The 26,413-nt window shown below is 33.9% G+C and overlaps 2 long non-coding RNA genes and 2 pseudogenes across 2 annotated transcripts; 3 read left to right on the forward strand and 1 right to left on the reverse strand.

The window, feature by feature from the left end:
• The first annotated feature begins 278 nt into the window (after positions 1 to 278).
• On the forward strand, positions 279 to 3,371 carry LOC114718921 (uncharacterized; annotated as a pseudogene).
• Positions 3,372 to 4,427: 1,056 nt separating this feature from the next.
• On the forward strand, positions 4,428 to 5,175 carry LOC114718922 (receptor-like protein EIX2; annotated as a pseudogene).
• Positions 5,154 to 5,624, forward strand: LOC114718924 (uncharacterized). Its single transcript, XR_003737866.1, has 3 exons — positions 5,154 to 5,206; positions 5,350 to 5,365; positions 5,467 to 5,624. It is a non-coding gene; the product is annotated as an uncharacterized LOC114718924 (long non-coding RNA).
• Positions 5,625 to 18,045: 12,421 nt separating this feature from the next.
• On the reverse strand, positions 18,046 to 23,424 carry LOC114718926 (uncharacterized). Its single transcript, XR_003737867.1, has 3 exons — positions 23,413 to 23,424; positions 21,659 to 21,664; positions 18,046 to 18,164 (listed from the first exon to the last, which is right to left on the reverse strand). It is a non-coding gene; the product is annotated as an uncharacterized LOC114718926 (long non-coding RNA).
• Positions 23,425 to 26,413: the final 2,989 nt, after the last annotated feature.

A 26,413-nucleotide genomic window follows, 5' to 3' on the forward strand; every position in this document is an offset into this window, starting at 1 on the left:
CACTGTTACTCTCTCACATCTACTCATTTATATATAAGGGTATATTTGGAAAAAAATTGTATTTTGCTACATATTAATTACTTTTAACTAATTTTAACTGTTTTCTTAAACCGCGTAATTTAGTTAAAAAGATCTTATAATAAGAGATGGAGTAGTATTACGTTACTATGTTAGATTTCAAGGATGTCACAAGCTCTAAATTTAACTAAAATTAACTTGAAATTTGGAAGTCCATTTTTTGCAGGAATAAAGGAGCCCAGTCTAAGATAAAAATAAAAATGCCTGCAGCTGGTGCGGCTGCTTCCCTTCCGAGTTGTTGTTCCTTCCGTACAAAGCCTCTGAATTTTCATAGCAATGCCGATCACCAGAGAAATCTTACCACTCTATCGCTTTCTACTACTCACAGCAAAATCTCAATTAGAGATTTCTCCACTCTGACTCTAAGAAATCCTTGGAGTTTCGTCAATTCCAATTCAAATCAGAGCCAGAGCCACTCTCTGATTCTTCAGTTTCTTCTCTCTACTGATTACAAAGACACCAATAATCAACACCCAGAACCCAGATACCAAAAGCTTCCACAAGAAGACGAGCAAAAGAGTTTCGGGAACGACGAGGAAAGGCGGGGACATTTCACAAGCATGTGATGGGCAGATGTGAAAGCGGCGTTAGGGCAGAGAATAAACTTGGAGGCCATTTTTTCGACGTTTTTGTTTGTGAAAGACCCCAAATTAGCACTGCCTCATGTTTCTGTTCCGGACTTGAGGTACATCGATTAGGGTGAGCTGCGAAGAAGGGGTTTCGAAGAGGTCGTGTTTGATAAGGATAATACCATTACTGCTCCTTAGTGTTTGACCCTTTGGCCTCCTCTTGCTTCTTCGATGGAACGTTGTAAATCGGCGTTTGATCCTTGTATTGCTGTCTTCAGTAACTCTGCTGGTAAGTGTAGTATGAAGCTAGTTCAGAATTGGAGCTGTATGGTATTCTATAAGCTATGAAGTAGCTGTAGCTATACTTCAAAGAAAGAATCTTGTTGTCAAATAGATATGGTACTTAGATTATTTATAAACACCGTATATTTCATCCTGTGGATCTTGGAGTGCTGGTACCTCTAAGCCAATACGTATCTAAAACACTTATATTTTGTTGTTTGAAGTGCGTCTTCCATTTCCTGTCTGTATCAGTGTCAATATTGGTGCTTTTAGGCATGAAGCAATTTGTTCTGAATTCTTCGGTACGGGCATGTTGCTTACAGGACTTCTGTTATGTTACTTGTGTCTGATGAATTAGGACTTCATGAGTATGATCATGATGGTTCCAAAGCTAAGGCGCTTGAGGAGGCAATCGGGATTAGAGTCATAAGGCACAGTAAGTGTTTCTTTTGGGACATGTCTCCTGTCTTTAAACGTTAGACGTGAAATATTCGTTTGGATTGTCAGTAATAACGTATTGTTGGTGTTGATGTCTTTATATATTTGCATGCCTTATGGGTGAAGAAACCAGCTGGATCAGCCGATGAAATTGAAAAGCATTTTGGTTGAGTCCTCACAACTAATCATGGTAAAGAAAAATTTAGAATAGTTCATTGTCACTTAGTTTTGTTTCATATTTTGAGAATTCTTGTCCCAGCATGAGTATATTATGGCAGGTGGATGATCGGCCCTTCACTGACATTGTTTATGGCAATCGAAATGGGTTTCTTACTATTTTGACCGAACGGTTTAGTCTTGCCAGGGAGCCATTTGTTGTTCGACAGGTTTGCTTCTTATGACACGTAGCTTTTCTTAGGTGCATTGTAATTTTCCCTGTTTATTATTATCTTTTGACTTCTGTTTTGAAGAAGAAAATTTTGTTAATAAAAGGGAAATGAGACAACTCTGTATGGAGTGTTTTATAGGAATGAAGGAAACAGGGAAAAAACAGAGAGAAAACCATTCAGCAAAAATTCTATTCTGCTTCCTTCAAGAGACAGTTAATGGAACTGAATACTAATAATATCAAAAGTATAAACCACGAGTAGACTAGGAAGGAAACCTTGTTCCCAATCATATGTGAAGTTCGATAATGGTTCTTAATTAGCACAACCCAAGTTATTGCTCCCTGTAAATGACGCATATCTACAATTATTTGCCAAAGGCAAACACATTAAAGAATATTTATGTATGTCAATGTGAACCAAGTGCAACATGCTCTTTTGCCCCCTTTCCTTTGTTTCAGCTTCCTGATGTTTTGAAAATTTTTGTATTTCATTCTTGAAATATGTTGTTTCGTATGTGGTATCTTTTTCAAATTTTCAGTATGTCCCTTATTTACAAGTTCATCTTTGTCATAGTTACCAAAGTTAGCGTTAGATTTGCTTGCTTTTGCAGCATAATCACATCTTACCATTTCATTATACATGAACACAGACACACAGACACAGACAATGACACACAGAGACACCCAAATACACATATATTATCAATTAGTTATTTACAAATGGGCATCCATCTTTTGTCATTTCATGATCAGTACTTCTTCACCTTTCCTCAATCTTCAATAACCGTTTGTTTGTACATATATAGCTTTATAGTTCTTCAGTTGCATCTTTCCATTTCATTTATCAAGTGTCTCCATTTAAATAATTGAGACTATGTGCTGGAGATAATGGCCACACTTTGGCATCAGCGGTGCATTCACTTACTTATGGCTATATTGCTGTTCCTGTGGTTGGTCTTGTCAGTTGAAGCTGCAAATCCCTGATTGCTAATGCATAGATAATTTACATGTTAGTGTCAATTCATATTTAGGTGCTATGTGTAATGTTTTTCTCTATTCACTGCTAAGTCCCTGACTGCCAATGCATAGATAATTTACATGTTGGTGTCAATTCATGTTTAGGTGCTATGTGTAATGTTTTTTCTCTCTTCACTGCTAAGTTATATATATTTTTTTTTAAAAAAAAAAAATCCTGTGTTGTAATTTGATTGAAAAACACAACAGCAAAAGCCAAAGTATTGCACCGGGTTTTTTCTTTATATGTTATTTGTGATAGCGTGACTGATGACAGGTGAGGAAACTGGAAACTTCCTTTGTAAATCATTGGCGTGGAAGAGGTTTGGAACCACCCTGTCACAAACTATTGCCTGACCCAATGCTTTGTGTGGAAGAGCCTCCTCCCCCTCAGTAAAACTGGAACCAAATCCGCATAATTTTCCACAATGCTACTCTACACTACAGGAACCCGTCATTGTCAATATCTTTTGATTGATTGGTGATGACATTAGATTCACACCAAATGGAGAATCTTCTTTTTGATAATAGAAAGCCAAATTGAGTGAGCCAAAAAAAAAAAAAAAGGCTTAACTTCATCTCCTCTTCTTTTGTTCCTTTTCATTTTGGAGTTATTTTTGACTTAGGCCTTTGTTACGCATCCAGCAGATGCGTCCTTCAGTAAAATTAAAGGGAAAAGTTGGCTAATTTCACCATTACCTTTTTTTTTTTGGGTCAAAACTAATTTCATCATTGTTGAAGTGGTAGTTGATCTCCGTGTTAAAATGAAACGTGATTTTTCAATTTTGCCCTTTGTTGGAATCAAATCACAATAAAGTACTTCCTCCCGTCCTATATATAAGTTTCACTTTTGGAGATGAGTCTGGTCCAAAATATAAGCTTCATTTTTTGAGTTCTATTACTTTTTTTTTTTTTTTTATTTTGCCCTTAACTAACTGTATTTAGTATTTATTCTCTCTCATTGATTCCTTAGGAATTTCTCCAGACAAATTGAAATGGGTCCCACCATTTCAACTCGAGACATTGTATTTGGGTAATACAAGCATAGGTCCTAATGTTCCACCATGGCTATATAAACAAAGGTCTTCAAGAAATCTCGATATTTCTAGATCAGGAATTTCAAAAATTGATGCAGAAATATTTTGGAGCTTTCTGCTAGGGATAGATTCTGTTGATATCTCAAACAACTTGATCAGCAATGACATATCCAATCTCATGCTACCAGCAAATATCTCTTCCTTATTTGCATCTCACTACTCCTTGTCAGGATCTATTTTCTCGGTATTGTGCCAACTAGAGAATAATGGAGAAAGCAAGTTGGTTGCATTGGACTTGTCATATAATCATTTGAGCAGAGCACTTCCTGATTGTTCGGCCAACCAGAAACAACTACTATTCCTTAGTTTTGGGAGTAATAAGCTAACAGGTAAAGTTCCTCCCTTAATGCCTTCATTAGTGAACATCATGCAGCTGGATTTGAGCCATAATAATTTCTTTGGAAAATTTTCATTGGACTTGTTGGACTGGACAAATTTGGAGTACCTCAATTTAGAGGGAAATAAATTTTCTGGAACTTTGCCAAATACCATGCAACAAAATTTAGGTGTCATCAAATTGAGGGGAAACCGATTTATAGGCAATATTCCATCACAGTTATGTAACCTTGCTAGGTTGATAATATTGGATCTGGCTGAGAATAATCTTTCAGGACCTATACCACATTGCCTATATAAAATCATGCAGCCGATTAAGGAATATTATCCTACAGATGAGATAGCAGTCTTTGCTAAAGGAAGAGAACTGGATTTCGAGGACCTTATACTCGTGCATAGCATTGATCTTTCCACTAACAATTTGTCTGGAGAAATTCCTAAGGAATTGTTTAACTTAGATCAGATGTGGTCCTTAAACTTGAATCGAAACCATTTGATTGGGAAGATTCCCAAAGAAATTGGTGGCATGAAAAACTTGGAATCTCTTAACTCAGCTATAATAAGCTTTCTGGAGAAATTCCTTCGACCATCTCTAATTTGTCTTTTCTTGATTATCTGAATCTCTCATACAACAATTTCACTGGACAAATCCCATTGGGAACCCAAATTCAGAGTTTTGACCTACGGAGTTTTGTTGGCAATGATCTTTGTGGGGATCCTCTACCAAAGAAGTGCTTCGGGCAAGAAGCTTCTAATGACTCAAAGCCAGCTAGCTGAAGGAAAGGAAGATGATGACTTTCTGAAGTCATTATATCTTGGGATGGGAGTATGATTTGCAGCAGGTTTTTGGGGGTTCTGTGGTTCTCCCTTCCTCGTCAGAGCATGGAAACACAAATTTTTTCAATTGTTTCATCTTCTGGTGGATCGACTTTATGTTATTGTGGCCCTCAAGTTGAAAAAAAGCTTCCAATGAATATTAAAATTACATGCAGATTGCTGTTGAGGTAATTAACCGATCTGATGTCCTATACTTGTTTTAATAAGGTTTTATTTTCCTTTTCGCTTTCTTCTTGCCACAAAATAAATTCATTTCTTGACACATTCCCTTTATTGTCCGATATGTTTTCCGTACGGGATATGAGCGCAGCAGCAAGCATATGCCGGTACAATATTTTTGACAGTTAGTTATTTCTCTTTTATCTGCTACATGCTATGTTCCAATGACTTCCTCTCAAATTCATTCGAATCTCATATTTTGTTTCAGGGAATAGAGAGGTCTGCTGCAGCCATACATCGTCCGAGGTGTCTAATGTTTCCTACAGATTGTCATCTCTCTACTTTGTAGTAAAATTGTTATCAGAGTATGTGTGTGTGTTGTCATGTCCCAGAAAAGCCTTTGCTGAATGGTTTTCCAAGTCATGTATTGTTGTGCTTTTAAGACTTCGATTATTTTCTATTTCAATGATGAAAGATTCAAGTATGCTTTTGGAATTGATAATAAATTTTCTTTTTCGATGTTGAAGATATCAAAAATTGAAATCTGCAACACAGTGGAATCGCCGTAAAGCAGCTGGCTAGGAGGATCTGTTTCGACACTTGAGATGCTCTGTTTCGTTGTGTTTGAAATAACAGTCATGCCTTGGCTAGGTTACGAAATCAAATAATCTCTCCACTACTAAACATAATAACCATTAAATAACAAAGTTGGCTCAAATCAGATGCACAACAACACTGGAGTATGTTTCTAAACTACACTCACAACGAATTATTGAGGCGCAATGACTTGCTTCTTCAATTATTATTTATATTCTTACTTTACAACAGGCAACGGTAATTCCCAAGCAGTTAAAATTGTAACAGTCAAGGATTAAGGATGTGGATTTGTAGATAAACATTGGTGAGATGGGCAAAAAAGAAGATACTTATACTACCTCTGATTCTAATCATAAAATTCATTTTGTAGTGTAATTTATACTACAAAGTGAATCTTATAAGTAGGATCTAAGGAAGTAATCCTTTGTTTGGGTTCCATCCATTAATGAGCACATATTATGATTGGATTTGATTTGATATGAAAAGGGAATTTTCATGTAATATCAAAATTATATAATTTAGAGGTTCTTTATCTTTTTCTCCCTTAATAATTAGATCAATTATATATGCATATGGAATGAAGAAAATTATACCAATAAAGAGTTGGTCTAGCAATGTGAGGTCTTTCTAGATCCCTTTGGGTTCGAGTCATAAAGGAGACATTTTTGTAGAGAAGGGGAGCCTGCTTATAAATTACTAATAGTAATGAATGAAACATCATATTGTTTGGTTGTTGCGTGTTCCACGGTTTAATTAAAGATTTTCCAACAATTTTTTTAACATTATCTTCATCAATACAACTTTTGATGACTTTTCCCAAGAGTTAAGAGCTGCCATTACTTTTCAATAATTTTACAATTTTTGTGTTTCAGTGTAGGCTTTTGTTATTAAAGATGCGTTTAAAAACAACAGTGCAACTGGTAGAGCTAACACCCAAAATGGTCCTCACAAGGCTTGAATCTGAATTAGTCTGGGCCTATTGAGTTCTCCTGACTAGGGACTGGCCTAGGATAGTGGGTGAGGTTACTCCAAAAAAGGAAAAAAAGATGTGCTTAGTATTGATTCCAGTTTTTAATGTAAAAGCTAAATAACTAATAGGAGGATATTAAGAAAATTGGTTAGTTGATTATTTGTCACAAATATATATTGGTCTCCCTAAACTATCTTCTTTAATAATGTATATTAGATAATTAGAATTATCCTTTAGTGAAAACCCTTTATAATTAATAAGGATATCTTAGGAAAAGATGAAAGACAAAGTGAATTGAGATATGACCAAATTCAATTTTTTGAATAGCTTTTATATTAAAGATGAGAATAGTATTTGAGCACCCCTCAGAGAGGAAGTCGTCAAATACTATCCCACTAAGATGATAAATTAAATTATTTTCCATCACTTTCCTTCATTTTTAACTTTTCTTTGGGGTCTTAAGTCCCCATTTGATTTTGATTAATCACTTTTCTCAATAAATTTATATACACTACATACCCAGCAATAATTCTGCAAAACCTTGGAAACAAAGACACGTTAATTAACTTTAAGGACCTTCCCAGCAATTTTCAACAATAATTTAGCTTTCAAATGACTTTTTTCCAAGAGAACGAAGCGGCCGTTGCTTTTCAGTAAGCGCGTAAACAAGTTAGAAGATAAGGGCATGAAAAGAGAAGGAAAGTAAATTACACGCCGCTGGAAAATATCTGATGACTTCCACTAGTGCTAAGCCCAAATATTAAGCATTAATAATATTAATACCATGTGATAAGAGGGGCCACAACATATACTCCTCTGGTCCTATTTATAAAGCAGTTCCAGCATGTTTCACACAGACCAAGGAAAACTTTAAACTTCATTAACTTTCATTTAAAATTGAATGACTTTCTAATTTTATCCCTATTTAATATGTATTATACCTCATATAACCAAAATCAACACAATAATAAATGAGGGGTAAAATTGTACATCCATACAAAAAATTTCTCTCAGTGCCTTATAAATAGGACCAAAAAATACCTTCTCTCTCTGTCCTATAAATAGGACCAGAGGAGTATATGAGACACTAGATGACGTGGCTTAATATTTTGATGACATGTCATCACATGGCCCATTGTTTAATATATGTCATCATGTGGCCCATTGCTTATAGGAACAATGACAAAAAAAAAAGTTGAAATTTTGTAAATGTCAAATAAAGAATGTCAACAAAAATTTGTTGTCATTTGAAAATTCAGACTTGTTAATACCAAATAAAGTTGTGTTATCAAATTTGATTTGACATTTGCAATTTCCAGCTTTTTTTTTCTGTTTCTCCCTTGCTTATATATGTATATGGATAAAAGTGATTAATGGAAAGCAATGGGAACTCAAGACCCTTGAGAAAAGTTAGTTCAATTATTTTATTATTTTTGCGTTTAGGTGTAGGATTTGGCTATTAAAGATATTGCTTGCGTTTAATATTTGGTCGCAGCATAAAGCAGAAGTCATCGTATGCTATCGCACTAAGATAATGAATTGATTTTTTTTCCCATCAGCGTTTAATTTACTTTCCTTCTCTTTTTCCCCAATGAATTGTTTAGTTAGAAAATTAAAACGAATCACCTGTACGTAGAGCATAATATTTATTGCTCTGAAAAAGAGTATAATATTTCTTGAGAATGACCATACAAATTATAATTATTTACAACAACTAAATATTAAAATATAAATTTAAAAATACTAAATTGCCACCCATCAATCTTCCTATGTTATTCTTCCCTACCTTCAGAATTTTGTTTTTAATAAAATAAAACTAAAACTGCCCATTACGTTGGTAACTATATATATATATATATATATATATATATATATATATTAAAAAAAAGCTCTTATTTTCCACAGTAGACATCATTCTTGCTGATAGCAACTCTTTCGTTGCGTTTTTCCTCCATTTTGGGAGGGCATGTCTACTGTTATTTTTGAAAGTTATGTGCAATTTTTCTTTGAAAAAGTATATCAATTAAACTTAATTTTTAGGCCGCGCTTAAAGATTTGCAATTTGTTATTGTCCGCATAATAATTACCTCCAGGAAATTTCTCTATAAAATCAAACTTGTGATGCAAAAATTTGAACTTTTCTTTGAAAAGATAGAAAGACTTGGAAATGTTAGAAGACCTAACCATCGAAAAGAAGTGGTTACAACAAAAATAAACAAAATGAATTCACTTTCACTTCAATATGTGTCTGTATATATGCTCCTTCAATAAGTAATAAAAATATGGTAAGAATTAAACTCCATGCCATTCGTGGAGCCCGTATAGGATTTGTTTTCTTTGCAAGCATTTTTTAAAATAAAAAAAAATCACTAGGCTATTGGCCTTCACAATGCATATCATGTGGTTATAAATTTTTAAGCATTTAAACTCTTGTTTACTTTAGATTTTCCAGTATATATATATACACACACATATATATCATGTAAGGGCTTCATTAGGCCATTATACTCAAACTTACCACAACGGCCAGCTTCGCTTCACGAATTTGTTTTGTTTTGTTGTTTCTGCTATTTGCAACAACATTCAGCAGAAATATGGCTATGTCAAACAGGTTCATGGGTTGCAATGAAAATGATAAAAGGCTGCTTTTAATCTTAAACCAAGGAGTGGTTGATATAGAGAACCCACTCTCTCCTTGGACAGTTGAAGAAGATTGCTGTTTATGGTGGGGAGTTCAGTGCGACAACATCATTGGAAGGGTAACAAAGCTTTCTCTTTCTGGTCATTACCTAGAAGGTGAAATTAATCTGTGTGCTCTTTAACTTCAATTTCTCAACCACTTGGACTTGAGCCACAATTTCTTGGGTGGTGTTCTTACATAAAAAAAATTCTCCGGTCTCTCAAGTTTAACAATATTGGGCTTGAGTTCAAATAGTTGCAAATCTGACTTTGATCCTGAATGGGTACCATCATTCCAACTTGAAATATTGTATATGGGCAACACAAGCATAGGTCCTAATATTCTACCATGGCTATATACAGAACAGTCTTTAAGAAAATTAGATATTTCTGGATCAGGGATTTCAACAGTTGATAAGGATATATTTTAGAACTTTGTAGTAGGAATAGAAGATGCAGATATCTCAAATAACTTAATTAGTGATGACATATCTAATGTCACACTATTAGCAAATATCTGTTATTTTCATGCATCTCACAACTCCTTATCGGGATCTATTTTCTCATTATTGTGCCAATTAGAGGGTAACATAGGAAGCAACTTGGTTGAATTGGACTTGTCATATAATCATTTGAGTGGAACACTTCCTAATTGTTGGACCAGTTGGAAACAATTATTATGCCTTAGTTTAGGGAGTAATAAGCTAACAGGTAAAGTTCCTCCTTCATTTGCTTCATTGGAACTTCAATGGTTGGATTTGAGTGATAATAGTTTCTTTGGCAAATTTTCCTCGGACATGCTAAACTGGGGATATTTGCAATACCTCATTTTGGAGAAAAATAAATTTTCTGGAAGTTTGCTAGATTTGTATATGGCACGAAATTTGGAAGTTTACTAGGAATATGCATGCTCTCTTCTCTGCAGATACTACAGCTTGCTAATAATAAGCTTTTTGGATCTATACCTTCTTGCTTATACAACATCACAAATGCAAATAACATCAACCCATATTTGGATCTTGGTGAAATGACGCGCATATTTACTAAGGGAAGAGAGTTAGACTACCAATATTTTGCATACTTTAGAGCTGGCATTATTGATCTTTCTTCTAATAACCTGTCTGGAGAAATTCCTAAAGAACTGTTTGGTATGATTCTAATGTGGTCATTGAATTTATCTCAAAACCATTTGACTGGAAAGATTCCTAAAGAAATTGGAGTCCTGAAAAACTTAGAATCTCTGGATCTCAGCTCCAACAGGCTTTCTAGAGAAATTCCTTCTAGCATATCTAATTTGTCCTTTCTTGCTTGTTTGAACATCTCATACAACAATCTCATCGGACAAATTCCATTGGGAACCCAAATTCAAGGCTTTGACCCCTGGAGTTTTGTTGGCAATCATGAACTTTGTGGAGATCCTCTTCCAAAGAAGTGCAACAAAAAAGAAGAAACTCATTACGATTCAAAGCCAGCTGAAGGAGATGAAGACGACGGCTTTGTGAAGTCATTGTAAATCTTGGTATGGGGGTTGGATTTGCAGCGGGCTGGGGAATTTGTGGTTCTCTCTTCCTCATCAGAGCATGGAGACACAGATTTGTTTGATGGTTTGATCACTTGACAGATCAACTTTATGTTGCCTTCACCCTCTGGTTCAAAAGATTCAGTCGAATATCAAAAACAGATCTCTCTTGAGGTAATAAATTAGCCACGCCTTAATTTTTCAAGTATTGTTAGTATTTTCCTCTTTCCTTAATTTCTTCTATTTCCTAAAAAAATTCTGTTCTTAGCTGATTATGTTTTATCTTGTTTGTTTTTCAATATGGGATGCAAGTGAAACAGCTATCACTGCTCTAATCGTTCCTCTGATTCAGATACTGAGTTCTGCTTCAAGGAATAAGCAGCTTTGCTGCTGTTTCGCATGGTCAAGGACTCTAATAATGTAGCCTACTGAATGTCCTTTTGTTATGTTAAATTTAGTGAATTATGGGAAGAGAACATTTTATAATAATAGTTATTTGTGTGTCTGGGTGTCTCATGTTGTTGAGGAACCTTTGATGAATAGTCTTGAATGTGATATTTGGCGTCTGTATTTAAGATTTCAGGTGTGAATGTAGCAATCAAAACGAGAAGGCATGTGAGTGTTGTAACCTGTAAGATAAGATTTATATGTATGTTAACATGTTGGATATTAATCTGTAACTTGCTACAGTGAGTAGCTATTAGTTTGTGGAAGATAAGAGGATCTTATAACATTCTGATTTGAAGCTTCAGATGCTATGTTCCATTGTGGTCTATACGAGTAGCTTGAAATAACAGAGTCGTACCTTGTTCAGGCTAGATATTCAAATAACGTCTCAGTTGCTCCTCTGGTATATTTTATTTATTTAACTGTTCCTCATCAGAGCATGGAGACACAAATTTTTTCAACTGTTTCATCTTCTGGTGGATCGACTTTATGTTATCGTGGCCCTCAAGTTGAAAAAAGCTTCCAATGGATATTAAAATTACATGCACGTTGCTGTTGAGGTAATTAAGCGATCTGAGATCATATATATATATTAGCAAGGTTTTATTTTCGTTTTCGCCTTGTTCTTGCCGCAAACAAATTCAGTTCTTATCTGCTTCGTACTAGATTCCAATGACTTCCTCTTAAATTCATTCAAATCTCATATTTTGTTTGGGGCAATAGAGGCGTTTGCTGCAACTGTACATGGCCCAAGGTCTCTAACGTTTCCTACAGATTGTCATATCTCCACTTTATAGTAAAGTAGTTATCAGGGTATGTTTGTGTTATCATGTCTCAGAAAAGCCTTTTGTTGAGTGGTTTTCCGAGTCATGTATTGTTGTGTTTTAAGACTTTGATCATTTTCTATTTCAATAATGAAAGAGTCAAGTATGCTTTTGGAATTGATAATAAATTTTTATTTTCGATGTTGAAGACATCAAAAATTGAATCTTGCAACGCACTGAATGGCCATGAAGCAGCTGGCCAAGAGGATCTGTCTCGACACTTGCGATGCTCTGTTCCATTGTGTTTGAAATAACAGAGTCATGGCTCGGTTAGGTTACGTAATCAAATAATATAATCTCTCCACTACTAAACATAATAAACATTAAATAACAAAGTTGGCTCAAATCAGATGCCTTGGTTATGTTTCTAAACTACACTCAATGAATTATTGGTGCGCAATGACTTCCTTCTTCAATTATTATTTATATTCTTACTTTACATCAAGCGGCTGTAATTGCCATGCAGTTAAAATTGTAACAGTCAAGAATTAAGGATGTGGGTTTGTAACCCCGCGGGGTTAGGTCGACTGGCTGGGGTCGTCCTAGCTTAACCATGGATCTCGGGTTCGAGACGTGGGAACGTAGCACTCCAAGGCGCTAGGGGGCGCCGTCCGTATGGATCCTTGCAAGCCCCCGAATCCGGATTAGTCTGGGGACGTTGTCACGGCTGAAAGACGCCTATTTCCCTGGGATACCGGATGGAGTAATCCAAAAAGGATGTGGGTTTGTAAATGAACATTGGTGAGATGGGAAAAAAATGAAGATACTTCTCCTACCTCCGAATCTAACTATAAAATTCACTTTGTAGTGTAAGTTGGACTACAAAAAGAATCTTATAATTAGGAAATGAGAAAGTAATTAAGAAGCTCCTCCATGTGGGTTCCATCCATTGATTTGTTATGAAGAGGGAATTCATTCGTGTAATATCAAAATTGCATCATTCAGAGGTTCTTTAGCTTTTTCCCCCTTAATAATTAGATCAATTACATAAGCATATAGAATGAAGGAAATTATACTAATAAAGAGTTGGTCTAGTAATGTAAGGTCTTTCTAGATCTCTTTTGGTTCGAGTTATAAAGGAGACACTTCTATATATAGGGGAAGCATCCTTATAAATTATTATTGGTAATGAATGAAACATCGTATTGTTTGGTTGTTGCGTGTTCCATGGTTTAATTAAATTTTTAGGATTTTCCAGCAATTATCTTCATCAATGCAACCTTTGAATGGCTTTTCTCAAGAGCCAGGAGCTGCCATTGCTTCTCAATTATTTTACAATTTTGTGTTTCAGTGTAGGCTTTTGTTATTAAAGAAGGGACCCGAAGAGGATTTTACATCATGAACTATGTAGCACGTGAGGCATTTTTTTTATTATAAAGACTACCTTAAAAAAATAGATAAATATAAGAGACAAAGTGGATTGAGATTTTATATTTATAACCAAAATAAAAGTCAAATTAGGACTACCTTAAAAAATGAATAAATATGATAGATAAAGTAGATTGAGATTTTATATTTATAACCAAAATAAAAGTCAAATAAACTCTTATATTAAGGACCAAAAATATTAATTTGTACTAATAATTAGTGCCACTCCCGAAATAGTCGAAAGGCAAATGTCCTTTCATCCTTAAAATAATTAGAGAGGACATGAAAGAAAAAACAGAAGTAAATTACACGCCGAGGGGAAAAATTCATGTTATTGGGATAGTATAGTTGACTTCTTCCAGAAGTTCCTTAATAAATTATTAATGTTAATGAATGAAACATCATATTCTTTGGTCATTGCGTGTTTTCGCAACCCACTGAAGCTAATTAACTTTTAAGACCTTCCTGGCAATTTTTAACATTAACTTTACTTTAGCTTTGGAATTACTTTTCTCAAGCGACGGAAGCTGCCATTAAAAAAATTAGAAGACGATGAAAAAGAAATTAACAGTATCTGGGCACAGCACAAAGTGGAAGTCATCGTATACCATCCCACTAAGATGATGAAATAATTTTTTTCCCACCAGCTTGAATTTATTTTCCTTCTCTTTTTCCCTTTTCTTCTTATTGTCTTTTTTTAATGGGTTGTTGAAAAACAACGGCAGCTCCGGTCTCCTGAGAAAAGTCATTAATTCAAAAGCTAAATTAATGCTAAAAATTATAGTGCTGAAAAAAATCCTAAAACTTAATTGACTTCACCAAACGGTGGGTTGGGGAAACACGCAACGGCCAAACAATATGATATTTTGTTCATGAACTAATAATAATAATAATTAATCATTAATTAAGAATGTTCAGCAAAAAGGTTAAGGACGTCACCAAAAACAAATTAAAGTGAATGTCTAAAAATCTTTGAAAATTCTGGAAATACTTATTATAAGAGACAATTATGAATTATGCCATGGTCCTTTTTTACAAGAGATTCTTAGAGGCTATCTCAAATTTTATTTGTTGATTTCTTATTTTACCTCCATTTAATTACTCATATTACTTACTCCTCTGATCTTATTTATAAGGTACTTCCAACATATTTCACAAAGACCAAGAAAAACCTTAAACTGCATTAACTCTTCATTAAAATATAGTAACTTTTCAACTTTACTTATGTTTAACATATACTCCTTTGAAAAAAAAAACTATTTATACTATAATAAACAAAGGATAAAATGATATATTAATGTTCAAAATTTAATAAAGTAACTTATAAATAAGACCAAAAAAACTTCTCTCTTTGTCTTATAAAGAGCACCAGAAGAGTATACCATTACATTTAGGGAAAACCATATTGGAAGTACCTATACTTTTTTTAATTTTAAATTTGGCACCTATGTGTTTTTGTTCTTAACTAAATCTTTATTTTTCCTCTATTAACATCATTAATCCTTATGTAGAGACTAAAAATATCAATAGAACAAAGTTATAAGAGCTAATGTTGCTAAAAAGATAAAATTAAATGTTTAATTAAAGAGAAAAACCACATAGATACCAAATTAAAAATTGAGAGAAAGTATAGGTACCTTCAATATGGTTTTCCCTTACATTTAATACCCACACATTCCCTCTCCCACACATTATCTCTCTTTCACATAAATAAGGGTATTTTTGACAAGAAGGTTACACTTTTTACATATTTATTATCTTCAGCTAATTTTAACTAACATTTTGAATAATATAATTTGAGTAATTGTCTCTTATTAAAAAGAATGGAGCTCTTTATAGGGCAGAGAGATATTAATGGAAAGCAAAGGGAGCGGTTAGGACTCTAGGTTTCAATCCAAGTGGAAGGATGATTAGTCTACATGAGGAGGGAAAAAAAACTCAAGCGTATGATAGTAATTAACTATTAACTAAATTGGTAAAAAAAATTAACTAAAATTGCAAAATGCAAAGGAAGCGGCTAGGATGCTAGGTTTCAATCCACTCGCCCTTCCTTGTGCACGAATCAAATGCAAAATTGGGCACCTTTATTAAAAAATATCTATCCAATTAATATCTAATTTTATACAATTATGCCTCTTTAATGTTTGTAATTGAAGGTTTTACTCATCCTAAATAATTATTAAACAAGTTAATGACTACTTAAAACTGACTATTTGTGTTTATGATCGTCGTAATGTGCATTAAACCTGTTTAAGTGTGGCCATTACTAATGCGTGGCCTACAAAAGAGGCATGAGGCTAAAGTTCATGGGACCTGTTGTTTTGAGTTTTAGGCAACTCTCTTCTCTCTTTTGTGTTCTGTCTTGCTGAGTTATTTTATCTTTTGTTATTCTGTTCATCCTATTCTTACAAAAAAAATCCTTTTAATATTGAGGAGTACCGCTTCTTGCTTTGCCAATAATTACAGGATAGCTCTTAAGGATAATGTTTATAAGACACAGTTTGAATTAACCAGTTATTTGTTGGTGTTGCCATTAAGAAGACATACATAGCATAATAAAGAAGTTGGAAAATCTGTTAATTTTTTGGAGAATTTAGCTGCTGACGCCTACAAAATAAAAATAGAAGGTTAGAAGAAAGGATTTTTGTATTCTATGAGTATTGATTCTGAGAGATGTTTGTATAGGTTTTAAAAATACGATCTATGTAATAAAAAAGATAAAAGGGCTCAACATATAAATATATGTATGAATATAAATAATTTAATTGTGTAATGAATCCATCGTTGTAAGTTCGTTGCACACACATATAAGGCATGTGAAGACGAGAAATACTTACGTGCTCTCAAGAGTCCCAACTCTGTCCAATAAAAATGCTCCAGCTCAATTCATTACACGTCAGCTCTCTTCCCTCTTCTCACTCCCTCTCACTTGCCTCCCAGTTGCGTCTCCGAACTCTTCCACCTCCTCCCTTCATCGAGAAAAAGAGAACGCCGACGAAAGGGAGGAGCTGGACGCCTTTAAACCAGGAGCTATGAGGTACGACTAGTTTGGAGGCTGCTTGGGAGCATTGGGGATCTTTTGAGCATTTAATTCATCGTCCTCATCCTGGACGACAGGGAAGCTGATGAGAACGCGAGCTGCCGACGAGAACCAAAGAGGAGGAAAGCTGAGCCAGGGAACAAGTACACGACTAGAGGGAAGACGAGTTTGGGAGGCCGCTGCTACTATTCATCATCTTCCCCATCAAAAGGGACCATAGCTGAAAGAGGCAAAGACTATGACTAGTCTTTTTCTGGAGAAGCTATAGCTTCGATTTTGTCTCAGTACAGAAGAGAAGAGAGGAGAGACAAGGTAGAAAATGGGGAGATGAAGGGAGGAAGGGAGAGAGTTTGGTGACGGAACGAAGAGACCAAAAGAGACGAAAGCCATGGAGTGAGACCCAGGGGAGAGGGTAGTATAGGAAATTAAAAAACAAAAGTATTTTTATTTTTTTAAAACAACAAATTAATATAAATGAGTTGGCTGACATGTTGGAGAGAATTCTTAGGTACTCCCGTTGTGTTAGCTCATCTGAATTCTGTCCAATAAAAATAATCCACCTCAAATAATTTTAACTATCTGTCAGCTTACTTATTTCTATTATTTGTTTTTTTAAAAAAAATTAAAAATTCCTAGGACTTGTGATTCCTTTATGGCCCTCTTTCTCTCCCTCTCATTTCAGCATTTCTAACTCTTTATCCCGTTCCAAACTCCATCCCTTCCTCCCTTCATCTCCCCATTCTCTTCTCTGATGCCGATTGCCAAGAAATCTTCCACCGGCGACGACGACCCTTGCCTAATCTCTTAGGAATTTGTATTATATTACTTCCTTATTCCTTATTCCTTTGTATTTATGTCTTAGTCTTGACTGTTTAATCAAAACAGAAGTTGAGTAGCAAAAGAGAAATACTAATTTTCATACAAGAAGCTTGAACTTCTATGAAAAGAAGGCAGATTATTTACTGGTTGGAATGAGCAATTTCTTTGGCAACTTATTTAATTTGCATACTAAAATAAACAACAATAGGTTTTACACTCCATTCCAAGAACCAGAGTAGCCATGAACATCGAAAAGCCCATAAATTTAATTACAACAAGAATGAAAATGATGAAAAAAGCAAATACAAATAAGAAACTATTTTCAGGCGTGATAAACATTCAAAAACCCAGAAAAATAAATAGGTTTAGATAAACATAATGAACACTCAAGAACCCAGAAAAATAGATGGGTTCATATCAACATCGCAAGTGGCAGAGGAGACAATGAAGAAGCAGCAGCTTCTTCGATTCAGATCTACATAGTGGAAGATCTCACCGCCGTCGGCTGTTGTTGGTGGAGACTGAAAAGATGTTTTTGCTAGTGGAAAATCTCACAGTCATTCATTCAGCTGTGTTGTTCAGATCCGCAAAGTGGATTTTCCTCCCCGTCACTGGTCGAGAGTCCAAACACCATCACAGGTCAAACATCGCACGTCACTGGGGGAGAAGATGCCGCCTCCGTCACTGGTGGAAGACTCCGCCGCTGTCACCGGCATCCAAGAAGAGAATGAAAAGGTGGAGGGAGGGAAGAGATAGGGTTTGAGACGGGAGAAGGATAGAGAAATGAGAGAGAGAAGGGCAGTAAAGGAATCACGAGCCCCAGACAATCTCGTTTTCTTCAAAAACACAATTAATGGAAATGAGTGGGATGACAGGTAGATAAAAATTATTTGAAGTGGATTATTTTTATTGGATAGAGTTCAGATGAGCTGGCACATCGAGATTACCTAAGAATTTCTCACATGTTGGATTCAAATTAATTGTGCTGGAGTTTTTTTTTTTTTTTGATACAAGGGAAATCAAAAGCAACAAAGAAAAAAACATGACTATCCTATTCCTTCGAGGTCCAAGAAATTGCGAACACTGTTGGGGCCCAGGATAAGGAAACTCGGGTTATCATTCAGGGCTCTCTTTGCTAGAGCGTCTGCCATGAGGTTATCATCTCTAGCAATAAGCTGGCAGTCAAACCTCCAACTTCATGCGATCATCCCTTTTATCTCCTCAATGAGAATTGTGCTGGAGTATTTTTTGTTGGACAGAGTTGGGATGAGTTGGTACTTCAGGAGCACCTAAGAATTGGCAAGAAACGAAGTTGAAAAAAATAACAGTATTTGAGAGAATTTTTAAAAAAATACTGTTGAATTTCAAAATTCTAACTCAGTCTTATTTACCACACTTTTTTTAACAAACTTATTTACTATACTTTAATAACAATTGATAATATTAAAAAAAGTAAATGACAATATATTTTAAAATTTTAAAATTTTAAAGGTTTTTTTTATAGATTTTCTCATAGTATTTTGGAAGGCCACATCTAATTCTACTGGACTTTTATATGACAACGTAACTCAAGATACAAAAAGTACATCGCTAATATCATAGGTAAAAATAAAAAAAATGACTCCATTTCATTACGATAAATAAATACTTGATTTACGTTTGAATAATCTTCAGACATTCTCCTTTGAAATTAAAAACATCCCCCAAACTTTTACTTTCTTAAATGTTCAAACCATTTGGTTGTGGGAATTGAAAATGAAGATGAGATTGGAAAAATGACATGAAAATGAATGTATTAATGTTCTAATTTTACCTCCCTAAGATGGGAAGGCTTGACCGTTAAAAAAAATGTGGTTGTCAATTTTATTACATATTTAAATGCTCGTTTACCTTTTATTTTAGATTAATATAATTTTTTATCTCTAAAATTTATTTTCATTTTAGTTTTGGTCTCTTAAATTTTAAATCATAAGTTTTAATTTCTGAAATTTTTTTCTATTTAAAACATTAATCCATATTATTCCAAAAAAAAAAAGACTATTTTACTTTTTGAGAGACTAAAATTTATAGTTTGAAACCCAGAGACTAAAACGAGAATGAGAACAAACTTAGGAAACCAAAAATTATATAAACTTGTTATTTTTCAATAATGTTTAAGCAATGGGTTATTATCTTTTAAATTTTCGCTCACAAATTTGGAGAGTGGAACGCATGTGAATAGGAAAGGAAAGAAAGGAATTAACAATTTCTTTTTATGGAAGTTATACGCAATTTTTATATTTTTTGGTTATATTAAGTATTATAAGAAATTGTACATACACTTTATTATTTTCAGGCCTTACTAAAATTTTGTCCGATTTCTTATACACAAAAATCAAACTTCAGAGCTCAAATATTTATTCAAATTTCAACGATCTGAATTAATTTATTCATTTCTGGATTAAAAAATAAATAAAATTAATTCACTTTGACTTCAATACATGAGTGAAGGTGTGTGTATAAGACTTCGATAATTGATAATATAAAATATAAAATTTATAATAAGTTATTTTATTTGTGTCATAAACTAGTGTTGATTATTCTTTAAGCACCATGCCATTCATGGAGCCCAGATAGGATTCGTTTTGTTTGCAAACATTTTAAAAAAAAAAAAATCACCGAGTATTGACCCTCTATTTTTATTTTATACATAATTGTCCCCAATTTTTACCAAACATCTACTAACTTTAAAAGGATATAAATATATAATAGATTATATCTGTGGTATTTTCTTATTCATGATGTTGGGGGGAAAAAGATGTAGTTAAAAATATCCGTAATTCAATTTGCTTTTGGAAATTGAAAACGGTAAGAATTGCATGCATTCAATTCATGACACGATTTTCTATTGTAAAGATGGGACGACTTGGAAACATTATTAGTAGAATTGACAATAAGAAATATCACGCGGTTATCCATTTTTTATGCCATTTATATAACGAAAAGACTTCATGGAAGTCATCACACTGAAACTTACACCACAATTGTCAAAAAAAAAAAAAGCACATAATCCCAGAAGAGAAAATCACGCAACAGAGTAGAATTTTGAATTGTGCATTTGGCCAAAAAAGAATAAATTGTGCAGAATTTTGATTTAGTGCCTCTTTCAAAGGATGTGAATGACTTTTTTCTCTGAAAAAAAAAAATCCCAGACAAATTTCGCCAATGGGGAGAGAAAAATCATCATAAAATAATTAAAATGTGTCGTTCATCACGATACATAAAATATTTTCCAAAGTTGCTCGAATGAGCTATGATGAATGGGCGATGGACTTAGAGAATTTGTTGTTTCAATTACTACCACAGTATATTACATTACTCCCCTTCCTTTTGATTTCCGTTATTATCATTGAGCATCTGTTTTAACTGGTAAGTTGTACCAGTACCAATTTAACTAGAGGTGAGAATCTCTTTTACCAAAGGAATTGAAAGAGATGATAAAAATGGAAGCCTTATGATGGGTTTCATTAATAAGTAGAAAGATCGAAATGGAGCATAGTTTGGGACAAAGACTTTACAAGCGTCATGAAGGGGCAGTGACTTCAATATGTTAAATCTTCTTTGGCATGATCCAAGTTAGTATGGGTCCCAATAAATTCCACAGTTGAGAATTGTGAAGTTTCTTGGGAAAGGATTAAAGACTTGAAAAAAAACATATTGCAACATGGGTAATTGCTCTTGGACTAATTAATGCAATTTGGTAGAAAATGATTTTTGGAAAAATTGGCAAAATCTCTTCCACCGAAAGAAATCCAAAGGGATGATAACAACGGAAGCTACTTCTTGATGGGTTTCATTAATGACCAGAGACTCAAATTGAGTATAATTTGGGACGAAGACTTTATAAGCATTCTGGAAAGGGCATTAATGAAACCTAGTTAACTAATTTGAAAAAACTAAAGTACTAAAAACATCTAAAACAGTTTGTAGTTTACAAATAAAGTCTTATAATTAGGATTAGAGGTAGTATAATTGTTTGCAATTTCTCCATGGCACCAAATGTCATTGATGTTGTTGTCGATGATAATATGAACTGAACATAAAAGGTCTAAATAATAATTCATACGATATTTTTCTTATTTTGAAAGCTAAAAGTTGTATTCGCAGAAATCCTCTAATTGAATGGGAAAAAAAACTTTAATTTGTTGCCTAAGCGACTTTTATCTTTTGAAGCGTTCAAACGATTTGGTTATGGAAATAAAAAAAAGAGGATACGAATGGAAAATGATATGAAAATGAATGTTTTAATATTCTAATTTTTTCTTGAAAAGATGGAAAGACTTGGGGAGAATTAGAAGACTTGACCATTAAAAAAAATGGTTATAGGTTTTTATCCATTTTTTATTTTTTCAATATTTTCTTATAAACAATTTATTTGTAATGATTTTCATTTTTCACAACTTATATATGCACATCGTGACTATGTAATATAAATAAAAACTTAATTGAATTAATTCTACTCGAATAAATCATGATGACAGGTTCATTTTGAAAATTTCATTTGCTTTGTTATTTCAACGTACAATGTCATTTGAATTTTAGAGCTCTGATTTTGTGGTGTGTTTGGAGTAAAGATAGTGAATTAATGCAAACTTTCGACGGTAATTTTTCTTGCAAACCTACATTAAATATATATAATGTATTCAAATTAAACACAGTTCAAGAAAACATAAATGATACTACTTCGATGCTAAATATAAGACCTACTTTGTAGTATAAATTACACTATAAAGTGGATCTTATATTTAGAAACGAAGAAGTAAAATCTATACGCCAATTAAATATTTTGTATATGGGATCAATTTTTTTTAGAACCTATTAAAGCCCGAATGTATATTAAATTTTAGCTCAGGTACTTAGTTTTGTTATGAATGTACATGTCGTGTATTTGGAAGGCATGTGAATAGGAAGGAAATAAGTAATCAGCAAGCAATAAATAAATAAGCTAAATAGAATTACGGCAAAAAAAAAAGCTTAAAAGAATAAAAAGGAAAAGTTGGAGTCCGAACGGAATTATTGTGATTTTTTTTGGGTTATATTAAATTTTATAAGAAACGATTTATTATTTTCGGGTCATACTAAAATTTTGTCCACTTTCTGATCCAAGAAAATCAAACTTCAGAGCAAAATATTTATTAGAATTTCGATTATCTGAATTAATTTATTCACTTCTGGACTAAAACAAAAATAAATAAAATTAATTCACTTTGAGTTCATTACGTGAGTGCGTGTTTGTGGACTCGTTTTATAATTGATAACAATATAAAATATAAAATTTGCCTTAAGTATTTTATTTATAAGTCATAAAATAGTGGTGATTATTCTTTAAGCTCCATGCCATTCATGGAGCCCATATAGGATTTGTTTTGTTTTCAAACATTTTAAAAATAAAATAAAATCACTGAGCTATTAGCCTTCAATATTTTTACACATAATTGTCTTTAGTTTTTTTCCTAAAACCTGCTAGTTTTAAAAGGATCTAAATATATATGATATTAATGTATTATATCTGTGGTGTTTTCTTATTCATGACGCGATTTTCTATTGAAAAGACGGGGAGACTTAGAAATATTATTAGACTTGACAACAAGAAATATCACGCTGTTATCAATTTTTTAAGGCATTTAAGTTTTTGTTTACTTTAGATTTTCCAATATATTTGTGTGTCTACATACATACATATACATACATACATATATATATATATATATATATATATAATGTAAAGACTTCATTGAGGCCATCATATTCAAACTCACTTACCACAATGGCTAGCTTCGCTTCACAGATTTCCCTTCTTTTGTTGCTTCTGTTATTTGCAACAACATTAAACAGGGTGATGAGTTGCAATGAAAATGATCAAAGGTTGCTTTTAATCTTCAAACAAGGAGTGGTTGATCCAACCAACCAACTCTCATCTTGGAGTGTTGAAGAAGACTGCTGTTTATGGGAGGGAGTTCACTGCCACAACATCACCGGAAGAGTCACAGAGCTTTCTCTCTTCAATCATTCATTAGGAGGTGAGATTAGTCTGTGTGTGCTTCAACTTAAATTTCTCAACCACGTGGACTTGAGCGACAATGACTTTGAAACTGTGAGTATGCCATCATGCCAAATCTCCAAATCTCCCTTTGATGCTCACAATTTTCACAACCAATCACTTGCTACTCCTTCCAATCACTCTGCAAGTTTCTCTGTTGCTCTGCGTTATCTGAACTTTTCATATAATCATGGTTTAGCCATAAATGACCTTTATTGGCTTTCTCAACTTTCTTCCTTAAAATATCTTGACCTTAGTGACAGTGATATTGGAGATGATACCAAATGGCTCCAGCATATAGCCATGCTTCCTTCACTCTTTAAGTTACACTTAAGTGGGTGTAGACTTAGAGATTTTCCATCCCTTGATTATATCAATCTTACCTCACTTGAAGTTCTTGATCTTTCTTATAATTATTATATGGTGGAGTCAAAGTTACCTGATTCATTTTTTAATATCACCCATCAAATCCATCATCTTGACCTTGGTTTTTGCAATTTCCATGGCCAATTACCAAAGTCCTTGCTCAATCTTCAGAACCTCAAGTATTTAGATTTTAGTTTTAATAATCTTGAAGGATTGATTTCAGATTGGTTAGGCCAATATGAACAGTTGCAATACTTGGATATCAGAGGTAATTTGTTTGATGGCGTAATTCCATCATTTCTTGGAAACATTTCTTCCTTGCTCTACTTAGACTTGTCCTGCAACCAATTGAGTGGCAACCTTTTAGAAACCCTTGGACAACTCCGTAACTTAAATCTATTACATGTTGGACACAATTCCTTGGTGGGTGCTCTTACTGAAAAGAATTTTGCTAATCTCTCAAATTTAATATCACTGGACTTAAGTTCAACAAGTTTTGAATTTGACATTGATCCTAAAAGGGTCCCACCTTTTCAACTCAAGGCATTGTATTTGGGTAACACGAGCATAGGTCATAATGTTTCACCGTGGCTATATACACAAAGGTCTTTAAGTGATTTGAATATTTCAGCATCAGGAATTTCAAACATTGATGCAGATGTATTTTGGAGCTTTATATCAAGAATTGGTAGAGTTGATATTTCAAACAACTTGATTGGTGGTGATAATATATCCAATGTCATTATATCAGCAAATATGTCCTACTTTGATGCATCTCACAACTCTTTGTTAGGATCTATCTTCTCATTATTGTGCCATCAAGAGAGTGAAAAGGAAACCAACTTGGAGGTGTTGGATTTATCACATAATAATTTGAGTGGAACACTTCCCGATTGTTGGAACAATTGGAAAAAATTAAAATACCTTAATTTGGGGAGTAACAAGCTAACAGGTAAAGTCCCTCCCTCATTGACTTCATTGAATCTTTATAAGTTGGATTTGAGTGACAATGGTTTCTTTGGAAAATTTTCATTAGACAAGCTAAATTGGACAAATTTGGAATACTTGCTTTTAGACCGAAATAAGTTTTCTGGAAGTTTGCCAATTCCAATGGCGGAGAATTTGGGAATTATTAAATTGAGGACCAATCAATTTACTGGCAATATTCCAACAATCTTGTGCGAACTTTCTTATTTGAACATAATCGATCTTGCTGAAAATAAGCTTTCTGGATCTATACCTCACTGCCTACGCATCATCGAACATCTACCTGATCTTCCTTTTTGGGCCAAACATCTACCTTATATCATAGATCAGTCTATTGCAATAGTGCACATATTTACTAAAGGAAGTAAATTAGCCTATCAAGTTGATAGTTTTCTAAGTTTTGGACGTGGCATTATTGATCTTTCTGCTAATAGCTTGTCTGGAGAAATTCCTGAAGAACTGGTTAGTATGAGTAAAATATTATCCTTGAACTTGTCTCGAAACTATTTGACTGGAAAAATTCCTAAAGAAATTGGAGGCATGAAATACTTAGAATCTCTTGATCTCAGCTACAATAAACTTCTCGGAGAAATTCCTTCAACCATCTCTAATTTGTCATTTCTTGCTTATTTGAACCTCTCATACAACAATTTCATCGGGCGAATTCCATCGGGAACCCAAATTCAAAGTTTTGATTCTTGGAGTTTTCTTGGCAATCCCGAACTTTGTGGAGATCCTCTTCCAAAGAAGTGTAACAAAAAGGAAGAAACTCATGGCTCAAAGCTAGCTGAAGAAGATGAAGATGACAGCTTTCTAAAGTCATTGTATCTTGGCATGGGGGTTGGATTTGCAGTGGGCTTTTGGGGAGTTTGTGGTTCTCTCTTCCTCATCAGAGCATGGAGACACAAATTTTTCCGATGGTTTGGTCACTTGACAGATCAACTTTATGTTGCCTTGGCCCTCTGTTTCAAAAGCTTTGGTTGAATATCAATAACAAATTTTCCTCGAGGTAATAAATTAGCTGCCCTAATTCTTTAAGTAATGTTATTATTTTAATGAGGTTTCATTTTCCTTTTTCCATTGCATCTTCTTCTACTTGCTAAAACATTCTATTCTTAGCTGACTACGTTCTATCTTGTTTATTTTTCAATATGGGATGCAAGTGAAACAGCTATCACTACTCTGATCATTCCTCTCCTTCAAATATTGAGTTTGCTTCAAGGAATAAGCTGAGGAGTGCTGTTACGCGTGGTCAAGGATTCAGATGTTGCCTATTGAATGCCCTTTTGTTATCTTAAATTTAGTGAATTTCGGGAAGAGAATATGTTGTAATAATAGTGATAAGTGCGTGTAGTATGTGTGTCTCGTATTGTTAAGAAACTTTTGATAAATAGTGTTTCATGTGATTGCTCTGTTCCACATAGTTGAGATGCTCTGTTTCATTTTGAATTATCCTGTACGAAATAACAGAGTCATTAACAAATAATAGGATTTGGGAGATCCCTTAATTACACTTAAAC

The sequence above is a fragment of the Neltuma alba genome, unplaced genomic scaffold, assembly GCF_004799145.2.
Source record: "Neltuma alba isolate B1F8T4 unplaced genomic scaffold, ASM479914v2 tig00011879_pilon, whole genome shotgun sequence".
Taxonomy (NCBI): Eukaryota; Viridiplantae; Streptophyta; class Magnoliopsida; order Fabales; family Fabaceae; genus Neltuma; species Neltuma alba.